Source organism: Acanthochromis polyacanthus, chromosome 1 (assembly GCF_021347895.1).
Source record: "Acanthochromis polyacanthus isolate Apoly-LR-REF ecotype Palm Island chromosome 1, KAUST_Apoly_ChrSc, whole genome shotgun sequence".
NCBI classification, from domain to species: domain Eukaryota; kingdom Metazoa; phylum Chordata; class Actinopteri; family Pomacentridae; genus Acanthochromis; species Acanthochromis polyacanthus.
Window position 1 is genome coordinate 47714766 of NC_067113.1, and position 21174 is coordinate 47735939.

Below are 21174 nucleotides of genomic sequence, written 5' to 3' on the forward strand. Positions count from 1 at the left end.
ACGCCTGACTGGGAGGAATCTGAGGTAGACGTCCGAACCTTCTCACGTTGTTTGGTGCCGCGGAAACGCTGCTCATGCACGGATCTGGAGGTAAATCTCGCGGATGGAGGGGGCATCAGTCGACGCAGACCCTCCCCACCGGCTCCAACATCACCCCATCGGGCTGCTACTGCTGCTAAATCTTTATTTTCCTTCGCCGTCGTTGTTGTTCCCCTCGTTTTTCCCCTCTAACGGAGAAGCCTCCCCCCCCTCCCCGCCACGGCAGCAGAGCAGTGGAGACCCCGCTGGCTCGCCTCGCTGAAGTAATCCCCTGTGACAGCTCGGCTCATGCTGTTATGTTGTGGGCCTATTTGAGTCTAATACTACAGCTCTGGAACAAGCTAGCCCCGGTCCAAGCTCCTGGACCGGCTGCATGGCCGCTGGGCACGGACCAGTCCGGCACCGAGCCACGCCACGTTCACATTTACTGCACATCATCTCGCTGGGTTTTTCTGGCCCGAGCACCAGGACGGTTCACGGTTGGAAAATAAACCAACCTTAACGCGGCTTTTCATGAAGTTTTGATGAGGTAAATAAATCGTGGACATCATAGTAAAGCGGTATTGAACCGGTGGAAAGGGGCCAAGTTCAACATCGAGTCAATCGTGCACTGAATTCTCACGGTTTATTCAGACGGAGCACAAACAGTCCCACATCTCAGCGAGGGTCGTGCAAAAAATACGTCGGATTCGTGTTTATTCATTCATGCATTGACCTTTTATCTGCAGCTGCATGCCGTAACTTGGGCGTCCCATCCTGACCCCAAGCAAATGTTTGGGCCCCTTTTCACCACGGAAACAAGATTCACTCTTCAGTCAATATCCAGAACTCACGGAGTTAATTCACCAAAAAATGACAACGCCGGTTAGAAGCAGCATCTTTAGCAATTTAGCCGCCCCATTCTTGCAACACCTCAGCTTTAAAGAAATGTAGGGCACAAGGCTGGGCCGAAGCTGTTTACTCTCCGGAGAGGAGGCTCTCATGGGGAAAAGGGAAAAAAAACAAAGCTGAAATAAATGCTATCTGCAAAACAGCCCATTTAGGCGACTGAAACAGACACAAGGAACATTAAAAATGTGCAAAAATCAAGAAAAAGAGAAAAACAATTCCCTTTCTGCATTATGCAAATGACAAAATACAATAGTAAAGCAAAAATACATCATGAAAAACAATAATTTGAAGTATTTTTAGTGCAGAAATGTAAAGATTTATGCTCAGAAACCAGCTCCAGGTTTGAGCATGTTTGACCGATTATCTACGTTACAGCTGCAGTCGTGAAACTCACACAAGCATAATGAAAATAATGTTCAAAAATTAAGAAAAATATCAAATTAATGCCCTCTCTGCATTATTCAATCCTCAAAATATTTTTAAAACATAGTAATAATGCAATACATATTATGAAAAACAATAACTAAAATGATTTTTCCGTGCACAGACAGATTTATGCTCAACTCTGTTCTGATTAACACCAGCTCCAGGTTTTAGCGTCTTTGCACACCAGGAAAATTTTGCTAAAAAATGTGTAAAAATCAAGACAAATCTAAAATTCCATCATTGTCTGCATTATTCAAACACCAAGATATTTTTAAAATGCATTAATAAAGAAAAAATATAATAAAAGCATTCAATTTGATGTTTCTAGGGCTAAAACGGAAAGATTTATGCTAATTCATCCTCACAATCACAACTGATTGTTTACTAAATAACACCAGTTTCAGGTTTTTCAAGGGTTTGACTGATTTGCATACCAGGAAATTTTGTTTTAAATGTGAAAAAAATCAAGAAAAATATAAAACTGATTAATTTTCTGCATTATTCAGACAACAAAATATTTTAAAAAATCTAATAAAGCAAAATATATAAAGAAAAATATTTTTTTTGTGCAGAAACAGAAAGATTTATGCATATTTACGCTCTGAATCACAACTGATTGTGTTCTGATTAACACCAGCTGTAGGTTTTAGCATATTTGACCAATTTGTTTTATTTCCTGGTACATCACAGCAGAAATTAATATTTTCTGAAAAACAAAAACTGTCCATTTAGGGCCTCAGAGTCCTGAAAGACACAATAGAAAAGTGAAAAAAATGTGCAAAAATTAAGAAAAATATCACTTTTTTCCCTGTACTGCAATTTTTCAACACCAAAATATTTTTAAAAATATAATAGAGCGAAATATGTCATGAAAATCTATTTTTAGCGCAAAAATGTAAAGATTTTTGCTAATTTCTGCTTGTAATCTGAACAACAAAATATGACAAAAATGTAGCAATACAGCAAAACACAGTGAAAAATGTTGAATTAAAATAATTTTTAGTACAGAATTGTAAAGATTAATGCTAATTCATGCTCATAAACTCATCTGATTACATTGTGATTAACACCAGCTGCAGGTTTCAGCCCTTTTTACCCATCAGTTTCATTCACAGCTACGTCACAGCTGCAGTTTCGTCCCGTCCGGCCTCCTGCAGCCGCCGGCCGGGCCAGACTCAGTCTCCAGAGAGGAGGGTCGACCCGGTCCAGCAGATCACGGCCAGCACGAGGCAGCCCAGACAGGCGTGTCTCGGTGAGCGGTCGTCCCGAAGGAGGCGCTGCCAGATCGGCCTCCATATACCTGGCACACGGCGGCCCCCCTCTCCTCCCCATAGGAAGCCGGGGCTGAAGACACAGGCGGGGAGGCTGCTGATTAAAAATTCATCTCTCTGTTTATTAGGATTTATGCATGTTTCACTGAGCCAGGAACGGAAAAAGAGCGGCGAGGAGAACAGCTTCATTAGTGCGTATTGTGTGTGTGTGTGTGTGTGTGTGTGTGTGTGTGTGTGTGTGTGCGCGTGTGTGTGTGTGTGTGTGTGTGTGTGTGTGTGTGTGTGTGTGTGCGTGTGTGTGTGTGTGTGTGTGTGTGTGTGTGTGTGTGTGTGTGTGTGTGTGTGTGTGTGTGTGTGTGTGTGTGTGTGGCTGGCTGGCAGGTGGGGGATAGTTAAAATTATGGATCGTACGTGAGCTTCATTAGAATGTTTGGCATACAGGGCAGCGTCGTCTGTCTTCACAAAACACCTGCATTTCACCGGAAAAAACAACAACAATCGAAATCCTAAATTATCCGGCCGTCGGCATTAAAATGCAGCAGACACTTTGGCTAACTTCTAATTACCCCCTCCGTTGTTTACCGTTCGAAAAATCGCCTCTCCAGCTCGGCCACGAAATATTAACACACAGCAGGAAAAAAAAAAAAAAGTGCAGGAAACTCTCACATAATCATCTCATTGCATCCTCCCCCCCCCCTCCAAAATCAAACAGATGCTGCAGCCACTGATCATCTGTTGCTGACTGTTCATTACACTGGAAGCCGGATGTAAAGAGCGTAATGATACAGGACTCAAAAAGGAGCAAATTACAATGTAGGAGCGCAGCGACAACGACATGACTGATGATGTGCTGTTTACTCGGCTAATAGCTCGGATTTCTGCAGGCGTTCAGTTACCAGAATAGATGCTCGAGGAAGCATTTAAGCATTAAGAGGAGAAGAAACGCAAAAAAAATTTCAAAAAAATAGGAAGGAAGAAGTTATTTTTAGGCCAGTTACAGCATCACATGTGCAGGAACTTTAAAATAAAACCTCAGTAGTGCTAATCTAACCTGATTTTTATGACTTAATAAGTCTGTTTAGCACATGAAGTGTCATATAACATGATTTTAACAACTGATTATTTGAGTTGAGTCTTATTTTTTAAAGGGAAAAATGACGTAAAAGGCACACAAAGGGCCAAAAAAGACAAAAGTTGTGTTTTACATCATTTCTGTCAGGGTTTATTGTGTAATATATAAATTAATCAGGTAAAAATCACAATATAAATAACACTGCAGGGTCTGAACCTCAGTTTCTAAACATGTTTGTTTCATTTTGCAGTGCTAATTTTGTTTTTACTGGAAAGAACTTTGGTGCAACGGCTACTAAATGTAGATTTGTGAACATTTTACACATTTGCGCTCATTTGGTCTCTCTTTTTGTTCATTTTTTAGTCTCTTTCTGGCTTTTTTGTGGTCATTTCTTCCTCTTTGTTATCATTTCCCTGTCAAGTTGTGGTGATTTTTTGGTCTTTTTCTGGCCTTTCAGTGATCAGTTTGTATGCATTTGTGGTCATTTTGTCTGTCTTCTTGTGTGTTTTTTTGTCTCTTTCTGGATTTTTTGTGGTCATTTCGCCTCCTTGGGATCATTTGGTGTCATCGAAATTCCTCTGATGATTAAATGAAAGCACAGTCTATGTAATCACACATCAGGTTGCTGTGTAAATGTGATTCATTTGAATCTATCCTGCACAGGATCTTTCTTCTTCTTCTTGCCGTTCTCCTGCACAAAATTTGATCTGGGAGGTGAAAGATGTCTCCTGGTCAGCTCCTGTATTTCTGATTAAATGTTTAATTGATCCAATCAGAGGACAATAACAGCCGTGAGGTCGTGGAATATTTACAAGCTGAAAGAAAAGAAAGCAAATCTGGTTCAAAATTATTTAAAAAAAAAAACTCCTAACAAAGCCAGAAGCAGTGACTCTCCAGGACAAACTGTCGGGTTTAACTCGATCCCATCCAGCTATTTTTTAATTGGTGCTTCTTTAAATTCACCTCTTCTAACGAGGACTTCTCTCTGAAAGCCTGGATCTGTCTGGGACCCTCCACAAGCTCCCAGCTCACCGTGCACCACATTTAAAGCCTCATTTCTGCATTTTTTAGAACTGGAAACGGGCAAAAAGTGACACAAAATGACCAAAGATACACACAAAATGAGCACAGAAAGGCTGAAAAATGACAACAAAAAAGACCCAAAAGACATATTCATGACCTGAGGATGCAAAAGAACTAAAAAAATAGAAAAAAATGGCCAAAAGGATATGTAAATACACTATAAAGAGACATAGAATGACTACAAACTTGCGCAAAATGACCACAAAAGAACTAAATGTCACACAAACATGCACAAAATAACCACAAAAATGCCCCCAAAAGACACACAGATGAACATAAAATGATAAAAAACAATAGAATATCCACAAACTTGTGCAAAATAACCACAAAAATGCCCTAAAAGATACACAATTGAACATAAGATGATAAAAATAAATGGAAAATCAGATAAAAACTACAAAAAGTGCACATAAACACACTATTAAGACACATAGAATGACTACAAGCTTGTGCAAAATTACCACAAAAATGCCCCAAAGACACAGAAGTGAACTTCAGGTGCAACACAAAAGAAAAATGAGATAAAATGACCAAAATGTGACACAAATCCAATATAAAAAGACACAGAATGACTGCAAACATTTATAAAATGTGCACAAACATGTGCAAAATGACTACAAAATGCCCCTAAAAGACACATAAATGAACCTAAGATGCAAAACAATGAACAAATTAGCCACAAAATGATCAAAACGAGGCACAAATCCAGCATAAAGAGACACAGAACGAGTACAAACGGAGCCATAGTAATCACAAACAGACACCAAATGACTGCAAAATGACACAAAACGCATTAGTGTCGCTCCGGATCTCCCTCCAACTTCCTGTCGAGCCGTGACATCACGCCTTGTGAGGACGAGCATCTTGTTGTTGTCATTGGCAGCTGAAAACAAAACTGGAGGCCACGGCTCAAACGGCTCTTTTATTTATCCATTTTTTTTTTTTTTTTTTATGAATTGTGTTTACAATTTAATGACCTATTTGTGTTTGTTGTTTGTGCCGAGCTGCTGCTTCTCTCTCTCTCTCTCTTTGTGTCTCTCGCTCCCTAACACGCTCTGACAGCGAAAGGTCAATGCCCATTGGCTACATGGGGGGCACTGAGTGATGTAAAAGAGGAGGAGGCAGGAGGGGGGAGGTTGCTATGGTAACGTGGCGGAACGGCGAGGACGCTTTATTTTCTTTGCAAATCCGAAAACGTAAACCTCGAGACTCGAGAAGGCTGGACGGCGAAGCGGTTTTCAATCTAACCTGGCGGACGTAACAGGAAGTGGGCGGGGCTTGGAGACAGATTTGCATGTAGCAGGAAACCAGCGAGGCCTAAAGACAGTCGGCTCTGTTATGTCTGAGGCTTCCGCTGAGCTCGGCTTCACATTAATAAAAGAGGGATTACCAAAAGTCTGCAGGCCCGAGAACCCTCCACCCCTCTTCCCCTTCCTGCCATCCTTCGCTTTTTATTCTCCTCGGCATGCAGCTCACGTTCAATCCATTCAAAAGACAGAAAAAAAAAGAAAACACTCATGTCTGTCTCCATCCCATTTCTTCCTCCTCTAAGTACAGCAGGATGAGGATGAGGAGGAGGAGGAGGAGGTGGTTTGGGGGGGAGATGCACCAAAACACAGATAAATTATTTAGATTTTTTCCCCAAAGAGAGAGGAAAAAAATGCTTGACTCTGCAAGTTTGAAAGAAAAGGAGGAGAGAGGAGGAGGAAGAAAAAAAAATGAATAAAAATTGCATTAGATACAAGATTCCGCAATCAGCCGCGGCCGATATGAAGAATTAATCTTATCTCTCGCCGGCACACCAAGTAGCGGAGAGTTTTCGCGGGACGACAACGGGACGCCTCCCTCCATCACGCCGCCATTCATCCATTGTGACGGCGGACACCTCGCGATAAGCGCCGTGTATTGTCGCCGCTGACAATGTCGTTACGGGGACGGTAAACAACGCTGGGACGGATGAGGGGTTCCGTTCGGGGTTTTAAGGGGGTCTGCGGGGTCACCGAGACAATCTGCGAATGAAAGGATGCGAGACCCCGAGGGAGAGATAAGACTCTTCTATCGCTTTCTACCCGCCTTCTGTTTCGTTCTCTCCAAAGCCAAGGACGGGCATATGCTTAGAACAAAGCCCCGACTCTGCAGCGTAATCAACTCCTCTGTACTCCGGCGGCGGCGGCTACACAATCTTCCCTGGAGGTCATCCGCCCGAGGAGGATCAGGGGCTATTAAGACGGGGGAAAGCAGGATGACATTCACCCAGACCTCCCGCCCGAAGCATTATGGATATGTTCAAACACGGAGGCACTGATTGATGCCGCGCAGGTGTTCGAGGAGAAGCAGCTGAGCGTGTTTTTCGTGCGTTTCCCGCAATCAAGGGCTGATTTTTGGTTGACTTTAGCGCGACTGAAAAGTCAAATTGCATGTTTGTCAGAGCTAGAAGCTGCAAAAACAGACACATTGGATTTTGAACTTCTCAACGCCTGAAAACGAAACCAAATCTTAGCTTAAAGTCATCTTTCATCAAAAACACTTCAGTCAACGTGTCACAGTTAAAAACATCACCAAAATAAACTGTTAGATCGAACCAGATTCTGTAAGAAAAACAAAAATTGAACTGAAATACGAAGTTTGACTCGGTTTTGAGAAAGAAATATTTTTTTAAAATATGTGAATTTTTAAGGTAATTGGATTGAACTGCAGGCAGAGTTTACGCAGAGTAGAGTATGGAAACAACTTAAAAGTCCAAGTAGTGAAATATCTATAGTATGTAGAGTCGACTTTTTTATTTCCAGTATCCAGAACACCTGTTGGAAAAGTTTTTTACATGTTGATGCCAGTTTCTTTTCTATGTGCTCCTGTATCATTTATACTCACTGTGGGGTCATGTTCCACTACAATTTAAAGTCCTGCAACTCTGTAGAAACAGAACAACTATGAAGAGGTAGAAAGAACTCATATGTCTTAAAGTAGTAATGGCATAAGAAAATTCCAAAATTTTTGTCATGTCACTGTTAGACGTAGCCAAGTCAGTCTTAGCTCAGATGTTGCTCCAAGGAGTGAACCATTTTTTTTGTTTTTAAAATTAAAGAAACAAGGAAAATAGAGGAATTATGGTGAAATATCACAATTTGAATCTCCCACTATCACTTTATTCTACATGTTTGTTTTTAAAAATCACCAAAAATAAACTGTTTCTTCAAACACGATTCTGTAAAAAACTAAAAATTCGGTGTAAATGTCACAACTGAGATGAAATGTTTGATTGACATGTTAATGACACGGTTTTTTTTTTAAATTGACAAAAATCTACAAAAAAGTCAACTTTCATTCTATTCAAGCAGTTTCTATAGTGCTTTAACAAAATCACTTTATTGTCTCAGTTAAAAATTCACCAAAAATCAACTGTTTCTTTGAACCAAATTCTGTGAAAAGAAAAATTCAGTGTTCCTTGTCACAACCAAGCTGTGATGTCTAACTGACAATCGACCAACCGACAATCACGTGAAAAAAAATCTAAGAATTCTTTGGATGTTGAAGCAGTAAATGTGTGAAAACTAACTAAAAATCAAGACATTTCATCAAAATCACTTAATTGTACATGTCTTGATTGAAAATTCAACAAAAATAAAATGCTTCTTGGAACAAATTCGGTAAAAAAGAAAAAAAAATCTATTTTCCTTATTGCAACTGCAATGAAACGTTGGATTGAGCTACAACCAATAGTTACATGAACAAAATTAAGGGAATTTTGAGTGGAATTGGGATGAACTGCAGGTTGTGTTTTCACAGACCAGATAGGAGACGAATATGGAAACTAATTAAAAGTCTAAGTAGTAAAAAATCTGAAGTATGTAGAGTCGACATTTTTGTTTTCAACTGTTGATTTGAACTAGCCTAGCCGCGCTAGACCCATGTTTCTGAAGGCACAAGGGTCTAGGGCCGCTCGACAGGGAGGGAGGCGGGCTAAAAGGTTGTCTTTCAAATCACTCTGCAGCAGTTGGGTAGGTATACAACCAATCAGTGCAACGAATAGGCTGACATAGTTCCTAGAGCGCAGGCAGATTGTGGCTAAGTCCCATTAGCTTCCCAACCAGCGGAGCCAACTGGTATATTAAGGATTTGCCATATCCCGTCGACATAAGTCCAAATACGTCTTTCTTCTCAATGAAACACTTCAGTGCCGTCCTTTGTTTATCTTTCAAGTTGAATTTTAGCTTCAAGTCTTTAAGCCCTTAAGCTTCAGTGTACCGCCGGCGGTACACCTACTAATTTGCATAGGAATTTCAAGAATGTCCGACGGCTGCAAACACGATTATACAAACACTATACGCAGATGGAAAGCTTAGATTCTGATGAATCCGCCGGTATAAACCACTTTCAGATGTGATTACCACAGCGGGTGAGAAAAACACATTTGTCTGACAAAAACGAATATTCATCCATCCGTTCTCTATACACGGCTTCAACGCACACAGCGCGACTCACATTTCCGGGTTCATTATTACACACAAAAAAAAAAGATTCCACAAAAAACGGCCATAATCCAACCTTTTACATCCAGACAACACAAGCCAGTAAACTATTTTGTCCAAAACATGTCCTGAAGTCGGTATAAAATCCCCGAATCGGTCATTTTCAAGGAAATGCACCTCGCGATGCCTGTCCAATATTCCCTGTATTTTTTGTAATTTTTTTTGTTAAAAATAGAATATTAGCGATTTTTTGTACTGAAAACGGCTGGAATTGACTGAAGCTTAAAGGGATAAGGGCTGTGGCCAAAACCGAGTCGAAAGATAACTGTTTATTGTGCGCCGGTTGTTTCTGTCAGAATCGTCGCGCCTCTGTCGTGTGTGCTCCTTGTTGCAAACAAGTTGTCATGTTTGACTGAGCTGCAACCAATAATCACAAACAAAAACAAAAAAATCAGAATTCTTCCTGTTCCTGCATCACTTTCCCCAAACTTAACCCTTTAAGCGCCAAAGTCGCAATATTGCGACAAGCAACATTGCTGAACATAAGCCACAGCTTCAAATATACTGCCTCATGTAGTTACTACTTTATACCAGGAGATGGCGGACATCTGGAACTTCAATCTGAGCATCAGTTGTGGGCGTGTTTTCATTCAAAGTTTTGGAGTTTACAGAGTTTGAAAACCGAGGAGACGAGACTCGTCGTCGGAGCGTAACAGCGCAAGACGGCACATTTTAGAGCGAGAAAACTCGCCATACCGAGAGGTCTGGTCAATGCTGACAAAATACTTTATCAAGTAATGGCTTACTCATATTCTGAAGAGGAATATTCACCCTCTGATGAAGATGTTCAGTCGTCCAGGGAGACAGAAAGTGATGCTGCGTCTGTGTGTAACGGCAGAGGGTCGGTGAGCCATGACAATCCACAAGCAGCACATACTGGCACATGCTTTGCTTCACGGGGTCCAGGGTGGCAGGAGGGGACGTGGTGGGTGTAGCAGGGGTGGTCAAAACACCGCTAATGGTGAGGAGGATAGCGGGGATGCAAAAAACCGCGGAAATAGCAGCAGACGCGGAAGAAAATGCACTGATAACGGTGGAGGCCGCAGTGGCGTTCACAGGCCCGTCGTAAATGACAATGATGATGGCTGGGTTTGCTTAACAGATGAGGAAGAGTTTCACAAGTGGATCAGACATTCTGATGAGCCTGTTGAGTATCGTGGAGACAGGGATCTGAGAAATTCTGAGCCAAACAATGCCATCTTGATCGATAAATATCAAAGTTATGTAATCCATATGTCCGCTGCCTGGTGACGTCATAATATGCAAATTAGATGAGTGAATTTACACCCATCACAAACTTTGGGTCATACTGATGATTTTTCTCATTTACAGTTTGCCTTTATCTCCAACCATTTTCAAGATACAACCTTTTGAAAAAATGATCTCAAAACTGAATATTGCATTGAAAAAACTCTGGCGCCTAAAGGGTTGAGAGCTGCATACCTCAGGTTGTTCCTACCAGATGCTAAACCACCAAAAACACTTCTTTCCTCATTGTCGGCTCACTAAACAACTCCAAAACCACCATCTGGATCTTTCAGGAGCTCCAAAATTCTTTCCTGATGCCCAAAGGAACTGGAAAACACCTTCAGACCGTTTCTACATCCAAAAAAAACCCCCAAACAATCGCACCACATCCATCACGGGAGCTGACAGAGCTTCATATCCCTGCTGAACCCGACACATTCGCTCATTCGCACTCAGTCCCAGCAGGTCGGTTGAGCACGGAGGTGGCACGAGTGGTCCTGTTCCATTTGCAGACATTAGCACAGGGAGATTAATTTGTCCCCTTCCATTAGGTGGGAAAACAGCCGTCATGGCCGCTCAATTATCCCTTAACAAAAAGAAAAATACACACAGTGGCTTACAAGGCAGCCACCTAAACAATAATCACCGTACGAGTGCGTGTGTTTGTGTGTCGTATGGATGCATATGTGTGCAGGTATTGCAGCAGCAGCGGGGTCAGGTGTGACTGTTTTTCCACAGCGGCTGACGGCTAATTAACGGCGAAAAAAAAAACAACTGCTTTCTCTAATATTCAGCTCTTCGAAACGGAGCCAAAGAGATGACATGAGAGGAGGAATGAAAAAAAGAAGAATGGATACAGAGGGAAAGCGAGATAAAGGTTGTTGTTGTTGTCGCCGTCTTCCTGCCGCTCTCTCCTCTTTTGTGAAGATTTTCATTAGAATTATAATGAACATCAGCCGAGGCTTGCCTGGAAGAAATATTTTTGGCTCCTTGCGAGAAAAAAAAGGAAAAAAGAAAGAAAGAACACACGAGCAAATCAATTCAAATCAGCCCATTATGCCTGTTTTCTGGGTCGTATAAAGCGCATAATGGGCCACATATAGGCACGTCGATGCTGTACGTTGGCGGTAATCAGCTAAAATTAGAGCGTCATTTGTCATCATCCGCCCGGCGACGTGGTTGCATATTGTAAAAAAAATCAATTTCGTATCCGACACCAGCGAGCTCGTGACGGCGTACTGACGGGCCGGGAGACGCGTCAGGAGCGTCGCAGGCGGCGGCGCTAACACAACATGTGGAATATCGGTGTGTAAAAGTGTGTGTCGGGTTGTCGTGCTCCGCCGGTGTGATGAGGCTGCCGCGTAGCGAGACTTGCTAATTGGCTCACCTGTCTCTCAGCCATCTGGAGCCTCTCAGAATATCTCAAAAAATAAATAAATAAATAAAAAATTTAAGAATAAAAACCAACCGACATCACGCTCGCACATGGCGAGGCGTGCACGTAACAAATGTAGAAATGCAGCGCAATCTTGTTAAAGAACGATTATTTCGCTCGGAGAAGTGATTTAACAAACAATAACAAGCAGCGCGCCCCTTTTTCAGCGAGCGGTATGGTAATCATACAAACGCCTCGAAATTAATGCGATAATGATTAATGACTGCAACGGTTTCTGCCGGGGTGCACATGCATGCAATCAGGGGTTCTAAATATATGTTGCTGCCGCTGTTGTTTTAGGGGGAATCGCTGGAATGCAAAGGAGACACACCCACCAAGACTGGAGCAGGAGAGAAGCATCAGCTGGAAGAAAAAACACTCCGCTATCCCAGAAAGCCCTGGGGCTCCCACTGTGTGTGTACATGTGTGTGTGTGTCTGAAGATTGATTTACAGGCTACATCAACACAACACCGGGGTCAGACTGTGCAGCTGATAACCATGGAAACGACTCGGGGGCAAAAGCGTCGCCCCGTACAGTGATGTTGTTGTAAGATATCTAAAATAAGCAAATTAAAATGTGCATGTGCATGAATAAATAGTTAAAATAATAAGCGGCATAATGATAATAATGGTGAAAAAATGACAAAAATAAATAATGGAGTTAAAGGCACTAAATAAAAGCATCACTATGACTGTTCCTATTCTCAAATACCAAATAAATGAATTAATAAAATGAACACATATTAAGTGGGGAAATAATAAAAATAAATTCAATACTGGTATTATGTTTAATACCATTAATATATATATTTTTTTAAATTATTAAAATTAAAATGGAAAGGAATCTGTATTATATGTAAGTATAATTAAAATAAATTCAATCTATTGTTATATTTCGTAACATTTTTAAATAGTGAATGACAATCTTAAATAAACACAAATATTACTTGTATAATTAATTTTAAATAAAAAAAGAAAAAATATACATTGTGCATAAATAATATAATAAAATCATATACAAAATACAGTTATTAAATTTAATAATATAATATCATAAATTTAAGAAAATATGTATGGTATGTACAGAAGTAGTGACCAGTAATCCTAAACAAATAAAACTAATATAAAATTGAATTAAATTGACTGAAAAATATATTAGATTTTATGCTGTATGTGATGCATATTACAATAAATACTATAAATATTTATTAACATGCAATGATTATATTTAATAATGTGTATAGTTGATAATAATAATAATTATAATAATAATAAGTAAAAAAAATGTATATACAGTACAGGAAACCAGTAATCCTAAGTAAATAAAAAATCTGACTTTCTAAAGAAGTATTCAGTTTTTAAAAATGAAAATATATGTTATACATAAATAATAAAATATTTTAAAATATGTAGATGGTATATGCAGTAGCAACCAATGATCTTAGATAAATAAATCAAAATATATTATTTACAAAAATAAATAAAATAAAAAATATTTGTACATAAATAAAATAAAACAAATAAAATCATGTTACTATTTTTAATAAACACAAAATAATTATAATAATATAGCTTTAAAAATGCATATATGTAAAATTGTCGCAAATGTATAAATCTATACTAAAATCAATGACAAAATAAACAACATAATAAATGATTATCAATAATGACAAACAATAAAAAACAAACAGGTGAGGACAAAAATAAATTAATCAAATAAGCTGAGATCGACTGATCAATAAGTATTTATGAAAACTATTATTGTTGTTATTATCTCTGTAATGGGAAAAAAACTGAGGTGATAACAGCTGAGTGTGAGTGTGTGTGTGTGTGTGTGTGTGTGTGTGTGTGTGTGTGTGTGTGTGTGTGTGTGTGTGTGTGTGTGTGTGTGTGTGTGTGTGTGTGTGTGTGGTTCTTATTCTCTCAGTAGCCAATGTGTTCCAGGTCAGTGGTCTGAATCACACATACAGAAGTAAAGCTCCTCCTGGGCCACTGTATGTTCACCTGCCACCCAGTGTGTGTGTGTGTGTGTGTGTGTGTGTGTGTGTGTGTGTGTGTGTGTGTGTGTGTGTGTGTGTGTGTTCCACAAATTGAACCCTTGTGTCACTCAGACAGGAAAAAAAAAACACTCTTGAGAGAATCCAGACGGATTGTGAGGAAGTGAAGGAAGAAAAGAAGCCTAAAAGTCCATCCAGCTCTCGACACACCAACTCCCCCTCCTCCCCTCCATCTCCCCCGCCTCCCTCCGCTCTGTCCCTCCCTGTCATTAGCACTTCTTCATAATTCATGTGTTTGGATGAAAAATGGATGAACAGTCGGCGTGACACCAGCAGAGCCTCCCACAACTAAAAACCCGATGAGAATTTTAATCCCACTTTTGCCTGCTGAGGGTTTGATTCTGAGATCAGGTGAGAAAACTGAATCAAAGCAGGATTATGCACAAAAAAACTACTTTCTAGACTAAATGATGTTACTTATATTTCTCCCATTTTGCACGCTGCTAGCCCTTTAAGCGACTACAGATTAATGAAGCTCATTTAGAAGTTTTTCAGCATTTTTTTACTCTAGCTTTTACCATCTGGGGTGTTACTTTAATGCAGTAAAATGACATGCAAATAGTGTAAAAAGCGTAGAAATAACATGCTAAATGTTGTCATCTGACATAATTTGTCTTTACATTTCTGGTATCAAAAGAACACATCACATGAGGTAACTTGTATCCTACTGTACTCTGACTTTTTCCATCTTAAGTGTTATTTTAACACCGTGAAATAACGTGAAAAAGGTGTGAAAATGCACAGAAATGACATCCAGAAATAGATGCTATCATGTGAAATCATTAGGCTCTTGCATGAAGATCTGGAGATTTATCCTGGTTTTACAATTCTGGCATCAAAAGACCACAAAGAAACATAAACAATGAGGATAATAGCTGGTGATTATTAAAATTGTTGTTTTGCTAATGGATTTTGTACAATCTGCAAGCTGGAGCCTACTTTATTCTAATTTTTACCATCTTAGGTGATATGTTAACGTGGTAAAATGACGGTGCAAAACATGGAAATGGCATGTTGTCCTGTTACGTCAATGGGTTCTTGCATGAAGATCTGTGACCTTATTCTGGTATTTCTGGCATCAAACGACCACATAAAGAAACAAACAATGAGCAAAATAGTTGGTGATTATTGAAATAGTTGCTTTGTGAGCAGCTGTAAGGCTGGGCCCTACTTTACTCTAAGTTTTACCATCGTGGGTGTTATGTTGGAAAATGATGTGCAAAAACCACAAAAATCATTAAAAAAAAGTACCAGAAATGGTGTGCTATCATGTTATGTCACTGGGTTCTTGCATGAAGATCTGTGGCCTGATCCTGGTTTGCAAAATGCATGGAGTCTTTATGTGTGTGGCATCAAAAGATCACATTAGGAAACATACAGAATCAGCAAAATGGTTGGACAAATAGTTGCTTTGGCAGCAGCTTTCGTACAATCTTCAAGATTGGACCCTCTTACAGTCTAACTTATACCATCTTGAGAGTTATTTTAACAGAAATGACACATAGAAATGGTGTGCTCTCATGTTACGTCATTGGGTTCTTGCATGGAGATCTGTGGCCTGATCCTGGTTTGCAAAATGCATGCAGTCTTTACATTTTCTGCATCAAACGCCCACATGGAGGAACGACTGGGACGTTTCTGGAACGCTGCAGCTCCTGTTGGATGTTTCCTCGCTGGGGGATAAATTAGAGCTCAGGAAGGAGCCTTTAACGCCAATAACTGTCTGTCTGAGAGGCGAACGCTCCTTCTTCTACTTCTTCTCCTTCTGAGGCTCGCTCATAAATATTCAGACGTGGAAAGAAGCGGTGGAGGCGGGGCCAGGAGCGGCGCATCAGGCAGCCACCGTAGCGAAGGGACCGCCGTTGTCATGTGGCAACCGGGGAGGCAATAACGGACGCAGCGTAGCGGGACGCCACATTGTGCGAATCCCTGTAATTACAGTCTCTGCTGTCTGTGCGGGTCTGGCTCTGTAAACACCGAGTGCATTTGTGCGTCTCACACACACCTGCAGCCCTCATGCCAAAGAGGAACTCGAGGCCTTCAGAGAGCTGTTGTATCTGTTCCACTCATGAGTTTACGCCATTCATGCGCTAATCAACGCTTGTTTACTGCAATTTGTGTATCTGGCCGCACGTGCATGTGAACACGCGTGCGTGCATGAATGTGTGTGTGTGTGTGCGTCTCAGGAGGTCACGTCAGAACCAATAGTAGGTTTGCAGCTCATAATGACCGATGCTGAAAGGCGTCCTCGGAGCTGCGCTCTGCTAATTATCAGCTGTGCGCCTTCAAAGAACATTATCAGGACAAAGACCTGCAATTATACACACACACACACACACACACACACACACACACACACACACACCACCCCAGTTTCCTGGTGTCCTCCCCAACTGTCTTCTTGTCTCCTGATTGCTGTTGTCGACTTTTTATGAAACTCCTTCTCTGCACCTCCTTCATTTTAAAATATTAAAAAAAAAAACCTGATTCCATAAAGAAAGTAGTGAGATTCTGGCATCAGAAAGAAGCTCGAGATATGTTTAAGAAAACGGTGGAATACTGTAATGCTCAGAAATGGTGAAAATAAGGACAAACATCTGTGAAATAGTGAGACTTTCATGCTGATTTAAATACAGTAAAAAGTGTCATTTAATGGCTTAACATTGAAAAATAACTATTTGTAAAAATACAGATCTATAGTTTCTTTCAGGTTTTTGGAGGTTTACATGTATATTAATACTCAGTGATTTTACTATTTTATTATTTTACAGAGAAGGTAAAATCTACAAAAAATGATGTGTTTTATGTCAAACTATGTAAAATATCTGCAAAAATATCCATATTTTTCCTGACTTAATTACAGAAAAATTGTGTCATTTCACCAAGAATAAATTAGCATTTGTAGATTTTTTTTTTAATGTTGAGATTATTTACAGTGTTTACCTTTTTTTTCAAACTGGAAACACGTACAATATTTATTTTCTGTGATTTTCCTAGAAACAATCTGCAACTTAAAACAGGGAAAATCTTTAAAATATTAGCAAAAAATTATTGATAATTTTTCAATTCTTGTATTTTTGAATGAAGACAAAAATGTGTAAAAATTTATTTTTAAATAAGAATAGTGTAATTTTTTTCTTTTTTTGTGATTTTATTTGGTATTATTTGCAATTAAACAAAACGAGACAATCTGTAAAAATAAACAACTATAAATTATTTGCCATTTTTCAGTTCTTAAACAGAACATTTGTGAAAAAACAGCAAGTCTCCATAAATACATATTTTTTTATTTTATTCTTTGCTGATTTATTGATGCATTGTCGATTGATACAAATAATAAAAAATACCAATTTTGAAGTGAAAGTTATTTAGTTTGGTCCTTTCTTGTTTTTGTTGCTGTTTTTGTTTTGAGATATCAGTAATTTCATAAAAAGAATACCAGGTAAAGGACTATTTAATCTTTGAAATCCTTAATTTGCATTTTTTTCTTATACACACGTGGACAAAATTGTTGGTACCCCTCAGTTAAAGAAGGAAAAACCCACAATTCTCACTGAAATCACTTGAAACTCACAAAAGTAACAATAAATAAAAATTTATTGAAAATTAAATAATCAAAATCAGCCATCACTTTTGAATTGTTGATTAACATAATTATTTAAAAAAACAAACTAATGAAATAGGGCTGGACAAAAATGATGGTACCCATAACTTAATATTTTGTTGCACAACCTTTTGAGGCAATCACTGCAATTAAACGATTTCTGTATTTGTCAATGAGCGTTCTGCAGCTGTCAACAGGTATTTTGGCCCACTCCTCATGAGCAAACAGCTCCAGTTGTCTCAGGTTTGATGGGTGTCTTCTCCAAATGGCATGTTTCAGCTCCTTCCACATATGTTCAATGGGATTCAGATCTGGGCTCATAGAAGGCCACTTTACAATAGTCCAACGCTTTTCTCTCAGCCATTCTTGGGTGTTTTTGGCTGTGTGTTTTGGATCGTTGTCCTGTTGGAAGACCCATGACCTGCGACTGAGACCAAGCTTTCTGACACTAGGCAGCACATTTCTCTCCAGAATGTCTTGATAGTCTTCAGATTTCATCGTACCTTGCACACTTTCAAGACACCCTGTGCCAGATGCAGCAAAGCAGCCCCAAAACATTACTGAGCCTCCTCCATGTTTCACCGTAGGGACAGTGTTCTTTTCTTCGTATGCTTGGTTTTTGAGTCTATGAACATAGAGTTGATGTGCCTTACCAAAAAGCTCCAGTTTGGTCTCATCTGTCCAAAGGACATTCTCCCAGAAGCTTTGTGGCTTGTCAACATGCATTTTTGCAAATTCCAGTCTCGCTTTTTCATGAGTTTTTTTCAGCAGTGGTGTCCTCCTTGGTCGTCTCCCATGAAGTCCACTTTGGCTCAAACAACGACGAATGGTGCGATCTGACACTGATGTACCTTGGCCTTGGAGTTCACCTTTAATTTCTTTGGAGGTTGCTCTGGGCTCTTTGGATACAATTCCAACGATCCGTCTCTTCAATTTGTCATCAATTTTCCTCTTGCGGCCACGTCCAGGGAGGTTGGCTACTGTCCCGTGGGTCTTGAACTTCTGAATAATATGAGCCACTGTTGTCACAGGAACTTCAAGCTGTTTAGAGATGGTCTTATAGCCTTTACCTTTAAGATGTTTGTCTATCATTTTTTTTCGGATGTCCTGGGACAATTCTCTCCTTCGCTTTCTGTTGTCCATGTTCAGTGTGGTACACACCTTTTCACCAAACAGCAGGGTGACTACTTGTCTCCCTTTAAATAGGCAGACTGACTGATTATGAGTTTGGAAACACCTGTGATGTCAATTAAATGACACACCTGAGTTAATCATGTCACTTTGGTCAAATAGTTTTCAATCTTTTATAGAGGTACCATCATTTTTGTCCAGGCCTGTTTCATTAGTTTGTTTTTTTAAATAATTATGTTAATCAACAATTCAAAAGTAATGGCTGTTTTTGATTATTTAATTTTCAATAAATTTTTATTTATTGTTACTTTTGTGAGTTTCAAGTGATTTCAGTGAGAATTGTGGGTTTTTCCTTCTTTAACTGAGGGGTACCAACAATTTTGTCCACGTGTGTATATAACAAATATTTTTGCTGACTTAAAAAGGTGCAAATGTTGTTGTCAGAATGAAATAACTGGATTTTTTGCTGTTTTTTGTGAACAATATTTATAGATTTTATATGGTTTATGTGTAAATATTTTACTTTTGTGACTTTACGAAACATTTTCTGTAATTTCATAGAGAAAATCTGTTCAATAATTGCATTTTTGCAGACTTATTTATGCATTTATTGATTAAAAACAATTTATTACAAATAGCAAAAATACAGATGTTGATGTGAATGTTATTTACTGTCCTGGCCTGTTTTGATTCTTACTTTTTTATTGTCAACAAATAAATGAACACTTCAATCTGTGACTGTAGTAGATATTATCTGGAATTCAACTAACAGGTAAACTCTGTAAGAAAAACAGTAGGTTTTTCTAGAAATTACACTCACAGTTGTCATTTTTCCTGCTTTCCTTCCATTTTTTTCCAGCCTGTTTTCATTTGGAGCTGGCCCCCTTTAACCATCCCCATCCTCACAATTCCTTCCTCATCCTCCATTTCCACTTTGCCTCCCTCTTCCTCCCCCTTCATCCTCCTCCTCGCTCCTCGTCTTCCTCGCGGCCCAAAACAGACACTTAAATAACGAGCCGGGTGTCAGTCAAACCGCCAGAGAGCTTCATTAGAGGAGGAGAGCGCACAGGATCAAATTATACGCCCAGTTCTCTCTCTCTTTTTGTGTGATTGTGTGTGTTGTGTTTGCAGGGGATTGTGGGGGGTCTCCGGCGGCAGCGGCGGTGATGCCGTTGAAGGCGGAGAGGAAGTAAACACACGTTCCGGAATGACGCAGCTGTGTGGCGGATTAGCGCACACGGCGTTTTGTGTTTGTGTGCGAGCTCATGCGACAGTCGCAGCCTCGCCTATTTTCTCCAATCAGAGGGAAAAACAAAAGCAAACTATTTTGCCTAATTATTCACAGCCACAGTCGTCGCCCCTCTCTCTCTTTCTCCTCCAGTGTTTTGCTCTTTTTTGCCTCTTCTCCTTGTTGTTTTGAATCTGAGCCGGTGTAACTCCTGCGTCTACATCAGGTGATTATCATTAAAAATCAATATTATCCCATTCTAATGACATCCATGACATCTCAGCTTCTGCTTCTACACAGCCCTTGTTTAAAACTAATCACAAAAATGTGCATAAATAAGGCGTAAAAGCCACATATATTGAATTCACAGAGCCGCTGAGTTACTTAAAGGACCACATCAGTGGCTGGACACGATTCAGTCCATTAAAATCGCATATTCTTTGCATTACCACTGAATATTTTTCAAATATACCACAAGTTTTTAAATGGATTTCCTGCTTTCCAGGGAGCCATTAGATTCAGTTCATTTCACTACAGAATGAAAATCAGCTCACAGAGACTTAAAAATAGGTAATCCATCACGGAGAACATTCCATCACCTTCTGTCTTTTTTGTTTTCCGCCGTACTGTGGGAGGAAATAACCGCTTTGAAGAAACCAAAGTCACAATTTCATCCACACGGCGTTTATCCCGCTTTATTGTTAGTCTGCCGGAATGAAAGCAGCAGGAATGACCGGACTTCCAGCTACGCCTGCCGATGCATTATGGATCCTATAAATGTTTATGAGACGTTCTATTATTAGGGCTTCTGTTAGGTAACCCGTCATTAACATTGCAGGTCAGAGTAAATGCAATATTTATCGGCGTTGCAACAGCAAGGCTCGGCTCGTAAAGCATTACGGGTGCCGTCGCAAACCTTTATGGATCTGAAAAGTTGTCGCTAATCGTTTTATCTCTCTCCAAGAAACGGGGCGACTGATGGTTTCCAGGGCGAGCTGCTCATTCTTTTCCTGTTAACTACGCCTCAGATGAGAAATAGGTACTGCTATTTTAAGATTGGCCCTTATTTAAACCTTCTTCTCCCACCCCCCACCCTCGCTTGATCTGTCGCCCCGTCGCCGAAGGGTTTAGTTTAATGACCCTCCTCGGCCATACATCT

General features: G+C 39.8%; 1 protein-coding gene across 2 annotated transcripts in view; it reads right to left on the reverse strand.

Moving 5' to 3' along the window:
• Positions 1 to 21174, reverse strand: part of celf2 (cugbp, Elav-like family member 2) — a 302904-nt gene that overhangs the window by 218085 nt on the left and 63645 nt on the right. The gene's annotated exons all lie outside the window — the stretch shown is intronic.